General features: G+C 28.4%; 1 pseudogene across 1 annotated transcript; it reads right to left on the bottom strand.

Annotated features, from left to right (window-relative positions):
• Positions 1–58: 58 nt before the first annotated feature.
• Positions 59–2,123, bottom strand: LOC111313154 (protein SUPPRESSOR OF GENE SILENCING 3-like; annotated as a pseudogene). Its single transcript, XR_016332808.1, has 4 exons — positions 1,929–2,123; positions 1,124–1,241; positions 611–926; positions 59–479 (listed from the first exon to the last, which is right to left on the bottom strand). The product of XR_016332808.1 is annotated as a protein SUPPRESSOR OF GENE SILENCING 3-like (transcript).
• Between the last annotated feature and the right edge of the window lie 13,146 nt (positions 2,124–15,269).

The raw sequence follows: 15,269 nt of genomic DNA, 5'->3' as shown, positions 1-15,269 counted from the left end.
TAAAATTTGAGCCTAGATTTAACTAATATATGTTTTACACAAGTAAATTAACCGCATAAGTACTTGCAGAACTACTTATTTGTGAAGAAAATGATAATGAAAAATCTTAGGCATTAAAGTTATATTGCAGTTTATCTCTACAAGCATATAATCATCGTCTTTTGTCAGAAAGAGAGATAGAAAGAAAACATTGAGAATGCTAGTTAATGTTGTCCGGGTCTTCCATGTTAGCCATGCAACCATAACATTGTCGCTTGCCATCTAGATGAAATAAGATCCGATGGCGTTCCCAAGCCTCTTTATCTGTTCCTTGCTCAGCAAAATGCTTATGTAGACAATTGGCTTCTAAATAACCCCTTGCTGTGCAAAAATCAGAAAACTCATCCCACAATGCCCCTGCAGACCATATGAATACGAACCTTCACAGCAACATACGAGCTGAAATAGTCAAGAAGCTCTCGGTTTCCCATACCAATCCACTGAAGTACAATGCAATAAATAAAAAGTCAGAACATTATATGGAAATAGAGCATTTCCTCTGTAAGTAAAAACAATTAGCTTTATTTATTGTAGTATACTGAAAATAAAACTGCATAAGTTATAGCAGTACCTTATCATTCTCATCTTGTCCAAGCTTCATGTTCGTTATCATGACCATAGGTGGCCAGACTATTTCATAATCTTTTTTTTCATCTTTTAAACCCCTCCATTTCCCAAAAGCTTCACCAGAAAGAATAACTAAGATGCCGTTTCTACGCAATTCCTCATCCAAGAGTTCAGCAAGTTCACGATGGAGTTTCACCCTTTTGGCTCCTTTTGTTTTTGTATGTGTCAATAGAGGCTGAAGGCCTCAATCCCAGTCAATGGCACCATGACCACCTCAGTATGCTGGGCGTGCCACTGCCTTGCTGGGTCATTGATCTTCCCTGATAGTTTATGCTATTTGAAGCATCAGTTTTGAAGCCAATTGATTGAGTCATTTATAATCTAGAGAATTGATAGTCCAACAAAAATGTTTTTCTATGCAATATTTTTGCTAAAATCATTACCATTAACATGCAGTGCATTCTTGAAACATCTACGTAATTGCAAAAATATAAAATAAGTAAAAGCAACAACTTACCAGTTGAAGCTGATAAACGAATGAACTGCATCAATAACATACTGCAAGGCAACAACAGGTAACCAACAATCATCAACAGCAATGGCGACTTCACTCGCACTAGAAGCCTGTGAAGCCACTGCTTCAACAGCATCCCCTTATTTAGAAATATATATAAAATAATCCACAAACATCATATATAAAAAATAAAAATCAAAAGGAGAAAGGATTTGTATACACATTAAATGGCTCACAGGTTGTCAACCGGGGCTCCTATTAGCCAATAAAAACACAAATAAAAAGCCAAAAACTTCTCAAACAAAAAATCTTCAAATTGTTTATAAATTAGAGGACTTTATGTTGGTAGCTTCTCCTCATTCCCAGTCCAGGTTCTAAAACTAACAACAAAATTGGCCTTTTCTCACAATTTCAAATTTCACATTCTAATATGAGATTATCTTGCAAGACTTGAAATTATAAACTGTACAAAGGCTATCTGATTATACTTTGGGTTCTTTTAACAACAAAGATTTTAGCAAAGGTTGTTGCAATCTCAAATATTATTCAAATCACTGGCAAAATATGTTGCTTCCACATGATTCTGCACAATAATTTTTATGCAAATACAAACCCTTCTAAACATGCACACTTTGTCTGTGTATGGTATGTTTTGAAACGTTGCACCAAATCCGCAACACCAAGTACTCAAAGCTAGGACTGCCCTTGTATATAATCAATCAAAAGCAAATTTTTTTGAGAAAGAGAAATTAAATTTATAAGCAGAAGAAACAGAAAGATATCAATTAATTAATCATCGGAATATTACCTGTCTAAGCCCGCCGCCAAGTCCAACACTACCTCCTGTCAAAAGCATAATGATGAGGGATGTAACAGCACCACTACCAAGGTCATTTGCACCACCCCTACACTTTGAATTGTATTGCACATTGCAGTGAGAATGTTCCCGTATGTCGTCCCATGATGAAGCAGAATGTCATGGCACCAGTAGATATCTTTATCCAAAGGCTTACTTTATCGGTGTTCGATTCAGCCTGAAAATCAAAATAGTTAAAAACGTGAAAAAGAAAAAACTTCATTCACAGTAAAGCAACCTTGTGTTGAGAGTTAAAAGCACTACTTTCACCAGAATGTTGACGACATGACAGAGTATTTTAAAGGGTCGATCATAAGCTGGCACTTGCTGAATAGAAACTTGATTCGTCAATGCGTCAACCTGAAATTGTTGGAGTTTAAGCCAAAATACAAATAAATAAAGTACAATAATACAATTCCAATCCAATTCCTAAAAAAAAAAAAAAAACCCTGCTCTAAGTGGCCTTGAGGAAAATAGAAAACCAAGTCTCCTTACCTCGGCATGGTCACCAAGGGACCTGCACATGCATGCCAAAGCTCCTTGTACAGCTCATCTCCGGAATCCACTGCACCATCTTTGATCAAATTTTTGTTGGTCAGCGGCGGAGCTGAGCCGTCTCTAGCCATTGGTGCGTTTACAATTTTTGACTGCTTCACAGTAAAGCAGCCTTGTGTTTAGAGTTAAGAAAGACTTTCTGTTATACAATTATTTCATCGTGATGATAGGGGCTGAGAGATTAAAAGCGATCGGAAATATCAAACGGTAATCAGTTTTGACTGAAAGTTTCACAAAAATTGAGATTTACCTAGTTTAAAGTTACTGGATGGTGGGTCAGATTCATGCATGAACTAATCCCAAATCTTCTTATCAAATGCACCATAAAAGCACAGATCTTTCACACTTATCTTTTCAACTTTTATGGCTTCCGTGAACAACTGATTGCCTTTTTCTTTGTCACCTTAAAAACTCCTATCACAGCCTGTTAATCATCATGATCATCACCTTAAAAACTTAAGGTAGGAACCAAATTCTTGCAAGAAAAATGAGATGAGAAGAGATTCGAGTCAATGCCGACCTGACTCACCGTCGGAGTAGGTAACCATTAATCCACCCTTGGTTCTCTTTTTTCTCTTTCTCTACCCATTTCTCTTTCTCATTCTCCATCTCTTTTTTCATATTTCTTTGCTTTTCATGGTCACGCTTCAGTGAGACTCCAGAACATTCTCTTCCTTTTTAACTCTCAAACAAGATATTTCCTAAATCACCCCTTAATTCTTTTGTTTTTTTCTTTACGTTGATGATCTGTCCCTTGAGTGCAACTTGGGGACAGAAATTATATTTAAGTCTATAAATCGGATATGAACTAAGTAACATATATTTTTATTTATTTATTTTTTAAAATATTTATATTTGATTCGTATTTATTAAAAAATTTGTTACATTTGTTTATGTTCATTTATTTAAATAATAAATTATTCGTATTTGATTTATGTTTAATTTGTGTTTATTTAATTAAATTAAATAAATTTATTCATAAACATTAAACAAATAAATTCATGAATATATATAAATGAATAATAAATAAATCATAATCTAGTAAATTTAAATAATAAATTTTTAAACAAACTTAAACAAATATAAATAAAATTTAAAATAGAATTAGAGTAGAAGATAAAAATATAATTTTATTTGTATTATTATTAACAAATAGTAAATGAATAGTAAATAAATAATAAATAAATGAGTTTTAAATAAATTATTAATGAGTTTGTTCGTGAATATAAATGAACAAATAAGTAATTATTCGTGTTCAATTCATTTAATAAATAAATATATAAATAATATTTAAAATTATTTGTTAAGTTTAATAAACGAACATAAATAAATAAAAATCAAATATATTTACAAATGATTTTTCAAAAACTCTGTTTACTTAAATCTTTAATTATAGTATATATAGATATCTATTTATTTATTTTATCATCAAATTGATTACAAATACTTAAAATCAATTAGTTTGTCACTGATTTTAACTCATAATTCATATGAACTTAAAATTAAAAAAAATTTTGTTCAAAAAATAACTATAATTTAACTTTCTAAATTTTAGCTTCTTCAACAAGACTTTCAAATAAAATAAAAACAAATAAATTTGAATTTTTCATCCACATATTATTGTTTCGTCTCTTCTATTATAAATTTCTTCAACTTACTTTGTACTTTTGCTTACCGTTTAGGTTGCATTGTGATTTGCTAGCCATCCTTCAAAAGCAAAAATAACAAAATTGTTAACATTTATTTGTTATTTTATTTTTTAAATATATGTTTATATAATCTTGTCAGTTATTGTTATGAACATATTTTTATTAGTAATTACTTTCATATATGTTTGATATATATTAATAAAATATAATGATATAACTCAAATAAAAATATATATATAATTTTAGACTTTTAGTGATCCCCTCAAAATCAGATGTGAAATTTTGCCACTAGAAAGTTACATACTTGCTTTCAAGAAAATAGTTATACAAAGATTGTAAAACGTTTCTCTAAACATTCCCTTAGGTCTTTACATTAGACATGATAATTGCCTACATACCCAAATTACTTGAAAAGGGAAACCATGGTACATACATGAGATATAGATAATCAATCGTTATGTACAAAATTCCCAACTGCACTTCTTTGGAAAAAATCCACCGATTTAGTAACCGTAAGGACTTTCCTTCCTGAGGGTTTATCCACTAGTGAATCCAAGTATTGCCTTTGTCTTTGCCCGTTTCTGTTTTGTTGCCAAATAATCGCTTAAGACGTCAAGAAAGCATGATAAGAAAACTCAGCACCGTACTTGCACAACCATCAATTAAAATTTTTGGTTTTGTTTTGGATTTCTCAGATGTTGGAGCCATCAGGTTAGGCTCAGTCCGGGTCCGACCAGATTTTTTTTTTTTTATTTGCAACTATTAAGATTTAAATTTTATTAATTGAAATTAAGAGTTCAATACTCTATTAACATATCAGCTACTGTTGTTATTAGAGTTAGAGTTGTTGAAATTGAACATTTCAATTTCATTTAACACCAGAGTTGTTGAGTGTTTTGACATTTAGCTTTACCTCCATGCGAATACAATTTGTACAAGGTTTTTTGCACTGCCTGGTTATCATCAAGCGCCTTAGTTTGTCGTTAATTCGTTATTTGCAGCCTGGAGGATTCTGATAATGTTAGAATCCATCTGGAAAACCAGCTATCAACATATCAGTGACTGTTGTTATTAGAGTTAGAGTTGTTGAATTTGAACACTTCAATTTCATTTAAGTTAATACCAGAGTTGTTGAATGTTTTGACATTTAGCTTTACCTCCATGCGATTACAATTTGTACAAGGTTTTTTGCACTGCTTGGTTAGCATCGAGCGCCTTAGTTTGTCGTTAATTCGTTATATGTAGGCTGAAGGATTCTGATAATGTTAGAATCCATCTAGAAAACCAGCTCCGACGCCGAATCTAGCCGATTCAGTATTCGTTGAGGAGGCATTTGCACTGATAAGTGGCGTTTCTCCTCACAAGGACAGCAGCTCTACCACAATTGGTTTTCACGAGTATTATTTGTTAGTAGTTTAAGACGTGATGCATCTTACATTAGAAAATTTTAATTATTGATGCATAAAATTAATTTTTATATTAATTTTATTCATATTTTAAATAATTATATTTGAACAGAAATAATTATTATATGACAAATAGTTATAACTATTTGAAAATAAATAAATTATTATTCATAAAGGTCATAACTATTTTAATTGAAGTTTATGTTTATTTATTAATTAGATATTTTAACATAATCATTTTTACTACTTCTACTTGAAAAGTTTTTAGATTTTATTGTATCCTAAAAGCATAATTGTCTTTAAGAAAAAGTTCTTCATATCTCAAAACCAAATTTTTTTTTATTATTTCTATTCTTTTATTTATTTTTCTAACAATTTTAAAGGCAATTATGAAATTCATATTTCGCATGAGAATGATAAAAAAAAAAAAAAAGAAATTGACAAAGTTGATAAAATCGACTTTTGAAACAATAATGGAAAGCTTCAATTATCCAAATAGTTTCTTAGTGAAATAAAATACAAGCTAAGTTTCATGTTATTATCTTTCTAATTTTTATATTATATTAAAAGAATTAGTCACTAAAGGGGTTTTGGTTGTATTTTATTACGTACAGTGTTAAATTTAGACAGTTATTTTGGTGTATTTCGTATAATTATGATCAAAATTGTAGGTATTATGGATTCCAAATAACATAATTCTCCTTTTATTGAACATGCACAAGACACACCTGTAGGCCAAAAAAGAAAAGAAAATGGACGAAATAAACAAACTAAAGTGAGTGACATAAAAATTCACGTAGACTTCAATCAATGTGGACAGCCTGTGTCTGATGGAGCTGCCAAGTTGGCTACTTATATTGGTGCCATCATTTGTAGTAGCATTTCAATTACGTACACCAATTGGCGACAGATTCTTGATAATCTAAAGGATGTTATATGATAGTTGGTTATGGTATGTTTATTCAACTATTTCATAAAATTTGTTAAATGATCATTTAATTGAAATTCAATGTGTTCATACTAATTGTGTTAAATTATTTATGAACGGTTCAATGTCTCAATTGACTATAAGAAGCTTATGTTGCAATCTGCTGGGAAAACATTCAGAGACTTTAAAAGTAGATTGACAACCCAATATATTTTACCACTCATTGATCAAAGTGATGTATTGGTTGTTCAACCTGCGTTATATGCAGATGTTATAAATGTTGAAGATTTGAGAAATTTTATTCGAGATCGGTTATTAGAAGATTTCTCAGTACGTAAACCTATTACCAAAAAAATTGTTTATAAGATTTTATGCAATATCTTTATATTTGATTGACATGATTTTTTTTTTTTTTGTAGAAAATCAAAGAAAACCAAAAAAACATTCGAGCCAAACAAATATATCACCATCGGACAGTGAAAAAAGGATATGCAAATGTGAAGTATGAGCTTATAAGTATTCGCACACTTGTTTTATACTCATAAATGAATATTTATGAACATTCATTTCATAGATTCTAATTCTTATATTGCGGTAATTTATTAGGAATCAGTGAACTCTAGCACTAAAGTTTCTAGATGGGATATCTAAAAACAAAGACATCTACGGAATGATGGATCTTTTGCAGATGAAGCAATCGAACAATTGGCTAAAAAGATATGTATAACTACCTGTTTAATATCATGTATGATTGGTATTGTGGTTGTATGCATGACTCTATACTAGCTTGTATAGATTTGTTATTACAACCCATCTTATTATTATCTTTCTGGATGATTATGCTGTCAAAATTAAATTCAATGAACTAGTAACCCAGTATGGCGAAGATCCATTATTTTTAGCATTAGAAGCTAATCCATTATTTTTAGCATTAGAAGCTAAAGAAAGGCTTGATCGAGTTCGTGGGATTGGTAAATTTATGTTACCATCAAAGTTTTTTAGTAATCAACCTAAAACCTCTTGAATGACAAACATACAATATGAAGCAATCATTGAGCAACAACAGCAACGACTTGATGACTAGGAGCAACGTCTCAATGAGCAATAGTAAAGGCTCGCTGCTTTTGAGGCCATGTTGGCAGCAATGTAGCATAGCATGCTTCTAGACTAGTCGGATAGCATCATCTATCTAGAACAAGCTTACATTGCAAGTCAGGCAAGGAACCCAAATTTTGCTACCAGCCATGAAGTATGATTTTGTTTATAAGTTTAATATTAATTTGTTTATAATATATATTTAGTTGGTTTTAATACTTATATTTTATTATATATTATAGTAGGATGTTAGGACTTAGAGTATAACCTTTGTTCAGGCTACCATGGATGAGTTATCTAATTATTCACTTAATCATTTATCTAAAGCAAACTGTATAACCATTGAGTTTGGGGAAGGGTTATTTGATAAACCATCATTTTCTTAAATTGGTGTAGATGAGGTTAAAGAATTTTGTAAACTAGATGAAATATCAACTGTTGATATTGTTGCTTATATGAGGTTAACTTATAAATACAAATATGCAAATTCAATATGTATTAATCTATCTTATAGTATATTACTAACTAACATTGTTGATTGTTATCGTACAACTTTCTATATAGAGAGATCAATGCAAGACAAATGACCCACAGATTTAGATTCATTGACCCTAATTTCATTAGTGAGCAGAGTGGCACAGTTGTTTTTCATGCTAATCATGTGATTGAATGCATAAAAAAATCAACTGATTATTATTTGCTTCCGTATAATGCGTAGTAAGTTATATTCATACAAATAATTATTCCAACCTTACTTGAATTTGATATGATGCCTAATTTAAGTATATCATTCTTATTATTTTGCAGTCATCATTGGCAACTTATTATGATTGATACCAAATCCTTAACGTCATACTTACTTAATTTAGCCCAACCAATAGCAATGCTTAACCCCAAAATTTAAACTTTTATAAAGAGGTATTACATATTATTATATTATATATCTTTTATTTCTTCATAAGTAATTTTATTTATGTATTAAATAATTTTTTTTCTTTTAAATTTAGGGTAATATCTGCATTTGATAAGAAAGCAAAGACAAAATAGGTGTCATTACCAATAAATGTGAAATTTATTCTTTTATGCTAAGTTTGTGTAGATAAATATTTCTTAAACCCACTAAATTTAATTTTCAGGTACCTTGTCAACCCAAATATACTGAATGTAGATATTATGTCTTTCGTTTTTATGCAAGAGATAGTTTTATATGATTTTAGAACCACACTATTCAAGGTTAGTATAAAATTTATAAAGTCATTATATCTTTAAAAAAATAAAAATACAAAATTATGTTCTCGTTTATTAACATTTACTTCTGATTTTTTTTAAATGAGAGAGTAAAGAAAGCTTCACGGTAGAGGAACTTGATGAAGTCCGTAAAGAGTGGTGTGAGTATGTATTATCATTTATTGATAACCTTGAGGTTGGACATTGTTGGTTGAATGTAAATATATGATGATCATTTGTTATAATGTTTTAAACATGCCATGTTGAATGGATAATTTAAGTTTGTAGATTGGGATATTGGTCTAATATTATTGGTATATATTTGTTTTATATGAATACATATATATTGAGTACGATTATTTGAGAAAAATATATTAATATGACAATGTTATCAATTTTAAATTAGGATATATGGTCAATTTATTGAAATACAACAATGTTTATAATATAAATTCCAAAATGTAATTTATAATATCACATTTATAAATCAAATGTTTTATGGGCATAAACTTACAATTGACTTCAAATGTTTTCTAGGCATAAAACTATAGCTGACTTTACATATATAATTAAACCAAAGGTTATTGATGGGATTACTGAAGGCATTTTTAGCAAGAAAATACCTTGAATAATTCCTAACAAAATGTTATTGAAGGCGTTTTAAACCAAAATCACCTTTAATAATCCCTAATAAAAATTTATTGTGTAGATTATTAAAGGCATTTTGGGCCAAAAATACCTTCAAGAATCTGTTCTAACTTTTTTGTATGAATTATTGAAGGTATTTTTTATCAAACTACTTTCAATAATCCCTTATAAAAATTTATTAATTAGATTATTAAATGTGTTTTTGGCCAAAAACGCCTTTAAGAATTTATTTCAAATTTTTTCTATGGATTATTAAATACCTTTCTTTGCCAAAAACACCTTTAATATTCTCTCTCCAAAATTTTTTAAATAGATTGGTAAAGGCGTTTTTGCCTAGAAAATGCTTAGAATAATCCCTTACAAATAATCCCTTCAAAAACTCAAAAAAAGCTAAAAGAAATGATTGAACCTACGATCTTATGGTTAACAACTGTACGATCTTTAAATTTTGATAGGATATTTGCCACTGACCCTTTTGTTTTTTACTTTTTTTGTTTTTTTTATTAATTATTTTTTGTATTTTTTTGTTTAATGGTTTTTTCTTTTTTTCTTGTTTTGTTTTTTGTTTAATATTTAATTAATATCTTATTTAATTTTAAATTAAAAAATAAATAATAAAATAAAAATAAACTTGGATAAATTGGTGTCTACATTGCACTTTCTATTCATAGAAAAAGAATGATTTGATGTTTTTTCATGAATTATTTTTATCATCGCATTTCAAATTTATATAAATTGTATTGTTACATATTTTATTGAATATATGTCTAAACGAATACAGTCACTTGAGATGCAACGGGAACTTACATTTAAAGACGTTTTCAATCATAGTCACAAATGTTTAAGAGGATGTGGTGATTTCATTAACAACAAGTCCAAAGTTATTAGCATATGTGACTTTTCAATGACTTTATGAATGTTTTCAAATTGCTACCTTACTTTATTGAAATAGATAATGTCTTGTATGTTTTGAGATGCAAAGATTTTATGAAAAGTGAAAATTATTGCATATTTTATTTTGTGATTCTTCTTGTGTATTGTAGTTGTTGATGAAAAACTTTGTGATTCGAAATTTATTTCTTAAAAAATTTATAATGTAACATGACACACTTGGAGAATGTTAGATGAATTGGTGATGCCCTGTCAACCAACCATTACCTTTTAATAGTTGAGTAATTAAAATTAATAAATTTCTAAAATGTTAGTAACCTAAATCATAATTTTTCATAGTTTGATAATCAAAATAAAAAATCACAAAAACTTTAGTTGCTGCATGTAGTTTACTCTAAAAGTTAGTCCAATTGGTAAAGAGAATACCTTGAAATCGAGACTGGATCTTTGTGTGGAGAATTTTGAAAATAAAATTTTAAAGTCATGTTTGATGCATAAGATAATAGATAAGTTTGGATAATAATCATTTTATATTATATTTGATTTGTATCTAAAAAATGAGATAGGATTACAGTGAGGATTAATCATCTTTTTGATATAAGATGATTCAATACTCTCAAAATAAAAAGAATTATTTTTAATTTATAGAATTAAATTTATATGTCCTATTATATTTTTAAAAATTGCATCAATAATTTTAATTGTATAAATTTTGAGGAAATATAATTTGGACCAATAAATAAATTATCATCTCCTAATCTTTATACACATCAAACACAAGATAAGATAATATTATTTAATATAATTTTATTCATAATATTATTTTATCTTATTCTATTATAATATCATATACCAAATTAGATTGATGTTAAAGAGTGCACTTTTAAATTCTTTTGAGGAAGATATTAAATTCTAGTAAAACCTCAAGATACCCCAACTGTATTATCAAAGAAAAAAATTCAAAACTGAATTGACCCAAATTAATTAAAAACAACTCAAAAGATTGGATATATCCAAATAATCCAACTTCACTGACCCAATTCATTTTTGCCTTGTATTAGTTCGTTCTGGAGCAAGACTAGTTGAAGGACGTGTGAGTTAATGTTCAAATTACTTGACTCGTTTAATAAACAAGTTTGAACTGCTAGTACTAAATTGCTTGAGTAATTTGTGGCCCTAATTGATTGATCTCAAAGTTCTTTCTAGTGGAAGACTTCGTTCCCATAATTAGACCTTTTGGTCTATTTGTTCTTAATCAGGTCAGATCAGGATACTCCCTCAAAAACGAACAAAATACTATCCATCATAAGGCCATGCTCACCTCGCAAGCTTGAATAATCCTTTTCAACTCATATAACATTGGCATAATTTTGGATCTATTGGCTACAATTTTAATTTTCAGCAAACCATCATCAACAATTAACACTGCTGAAATTAAAAATCTGACTTTTTGATAGCCATGGTGAAGCAATTGCTACATGCCACAATTCCTTTCCATGGTATTCTCTATCGATACCGAGGCTGTGGCGGAGGCGATTGTTTCTAAAACCAACCCCGGGACTTCATTTTTTTTTTTAATGATAAACGAGTCTATAACCTTGTTCTCATGGGAAATTTATTACTGCTAGTTTCCAATCAAATTGATTCAATTAATCACTAGTTAAATGTAAGGCTAACACAGTTCCCAGATTTCCGAGTCCTCCCCACAAATACAATATCTATGGCAAGACAAATCCCAAACCTGGTGTTACCATAGAGAAACAAAAAATATATATACATATATATATATATATAGAGAGAGAGAGAGAGAGAGAGAGAGAGAGAGGGAGTGACTTAGTAATAGTAGTAGAATTAGATGCAATGACATTATTTTATTTAGAACAAGTGGAAGAACAGACACACAGAAATCATAAACAATAGGGAAGAGGTGCTAGTAAAATTAAAGGCAAATTACACACAAACGAGAAAGACGAAGGCGGTAACCAGGATAGATTCGGAGTTGAAATTGACGATTGGCATTAGCTCGACAACCGATTAGTTACTTAGGTTCCCCTCGACAACCCACTAAGTTTTTACATGGGGCATTACCTCCATTGGCAATACAATTTGTGTAAGAATGGCCTGGGCAATTCCTTTGCACTGCCTGGTTAGCATCGAGCGCGTTGGAAGTTATTTTATTGTTTGCATCTTGGAGGATTCTGATAACGTTAGAATCCAGTAAGAAATCCAGCTCCGACTCCATATCTTCTCGGATTCGGCATTCGTTGAGGAGGCCATTGCACTGGTAAGTGGTGTTGCTCTTCACCACGACAGCAGCTTTACCGCAATTTGATTTAAGGAGTATCATTACCATCAGTACTAACGCCAGATAAAACTGAGGAAACCTCATTTTCTTTCTTCTTTCTTTGCTTCTTTGTTTCTTTGTTTCTCCCCACCACTTACTATGCAATTCAAGATGAGAGAGTTGCCCACTTTATAGAGGGAGAGAAATTATTATTAACTAAGGAATTAATTAATGGCAGATACTTTTACTCTATGATCCTAAAAAAATTAGAAAAGAAGAGTTTATTTTAATTTGATGGTCTGTTAATGTATAGATGATACTATATCCTATTGGTAAACCATTTAATAATATTTCATTAAAAATTTAATTTTAAAATTTTAAAAATTAAATATTTTTAATTCTAAAAACATATTTAAAATTTATTTTTTATGAAGAATTATTTTATGATTCACAGATCGTATGTAATATATATGTATATATATATATTGATAATATATCAAATATAAATTAAAAAAAAAACTAATATTTTCTTGATTATTTGAAAAAATGATAGATTTGAAACATATTTTTTGAGTTAATTTTTATTAGTTGAACTTTGAAAACCAAAAGCAAATTAAATTCATTAATATACTAAAAATCTAGGCATCCAATAAGTGTTCAGATCATGAAATAGGAAATGACATAAAAACCAAGACATGGTTTATAATGTAAAAAGTAACGGTGATTTAATTAATCCTCAAAGTCAATGAGTTGTTCAGACATTATTTACTTATTAATTCGATCATTTGTAATTAACATGTGAATTCCTTTCTATTTGCCTTTGAATAAAAGTTGTTAATTATTAGGGGAAAAAAATAAGCAGCTAAAATGAGTCATATACTTAAATCAGGAACCAAGCTATGGCTCGAATGAGGACAACATTCCTATTAAATAAAAGCTTAAAAGCAAAAAGGAAACGCAAGACATCATGAAAAATATGATATATAGAATAAATTAAATGAGTTTTTGGTATAAGATGATACATTTAAAAATTATAGTATGTATTCAATAATTATATCATTTTATTTTATAACAATTTAAAATTTTTACATGACAGTGATTTTAAATAACCGGGATGACAAAATCAAAATATTAGGAAGTGATTTAATTTCTAACCTAAAAAATGAAAAAGTTTTATTATCATTAGAAAATAATTTTTAATATTAATTTCTAATTATTTTATTTTCACAAAAAATATAATTAACATTAAACCAAGAAACTGGCCGCTAATTTTTTTTTTGAAAAAGGTTTTTTTAATCACTAATTTTAAAAAGATTTTATGTTATAAATTTATATTGATTAGAAAAAAGATAATGAATTTATCTAATATTTTTTTAGAAATTATTTTTATCAACATTGATTTATATTTTGTAGTTTTCTATAACATAACGTTTAACTAGTTTATAAATTCGTAATTTAATAAATATTTAATATTTTACTTTTTTTGCTAGATTGTTTTATATATTTTGTATTATATGATTTATTTTTTCATATAATATTAAATATAGTGATTTAAAAATATAAATGATTTATAATATTATATCAAATATGATAATTTAAGATCACTGGTGATCAAATTATTTTAATGATTTTATCATCATAATAATTTTGAACATAATATCAAATGCTACCAAAATGAAAAAAGAAAAATGTTAAAATTACAAAGAAAATTACAGAGGCAGATGGTGTATAATGTCTTCACCTAGCCTTCGGCCTTGGCTTGGGCCAGTAGTTGAGATAGAACAATAATTAAGACAATTATCTTCTATCTACATGTCAGCTATATATATTACATCTCTTTTATAAAAAAAACAAAGAAAGATTTATGCCAAATGAATCATTATTTTTTTTCAAAAAAAAAATTCAAATCCTTAGTTCAAGTTTAGGTATCTAGAATTTGGGATAAAAATAAGATGGGGCAAGTGATGAAAATTAATTGCCAAGATAAACAAAGGAAATCATGTCGACCATAAGAAGGCCAAAGGATTAATAAAACAAATGAATAATCCAAAAAGAACTGAAAAAAAAAAATAATAAGAAAGTTAAAAGTGGACGCGTCCACCGGTTAGATTACTTGCACGTGGGTTTGGTTAAATTCATGTAGAGTGCGGACACCATTTTTTAAGGTTCATAAATCATGATATTTTATTAGTGAATAATATTTTTATTTAATTTAATTTTGAAATATATTTAAAAACATTAAACTATTAATATAATTTTTCATATTTTAATGTTAAATAAAAATGAGAGGACTAACCAAATTAAAATTTAAAGTTTTTTTTAATATATAATATTAAACATTTAATTTAAAATTAATTGATTGAAAGTAAAACGACTCAAGTTAAATATAAAATTATAAAATATTAGATATTTATGAAGATAACATCACACTAACAAGGCTTCATCACGTGTAAATAAAGATAAAAAAAATGTATCACATGATAAATTTAAAAAGGACAACGAAAAGAAATCTTAATTCTGATATAATCAAACTTAAAACTAATTGGTAGTAAGTTGAGTCAAAAGGCTTAATTTTAATATAAAATTATAATATATTAAATATTTATTAAG

Source organism: Durio zibethinus, chromosome 23 (assembly GCF_047325235.1).
Source record: "Durio zibethinus cultivar Kanyao isolate XHJ-2024 chromosome 23, ASM4732523v1, whole genome shotgun sequence".
Taxonomy (NCBI): Eukaryota; Viridiplantae; Streptophyta; class Magnoliopsida; order Malvales; family Malvaceae; genus Durio; species Durio zibethinus.
Note: the sequence above shows the minus strand (reverse complement) of the source record. Positions and strands in the feature narration are given on the sequence as shown.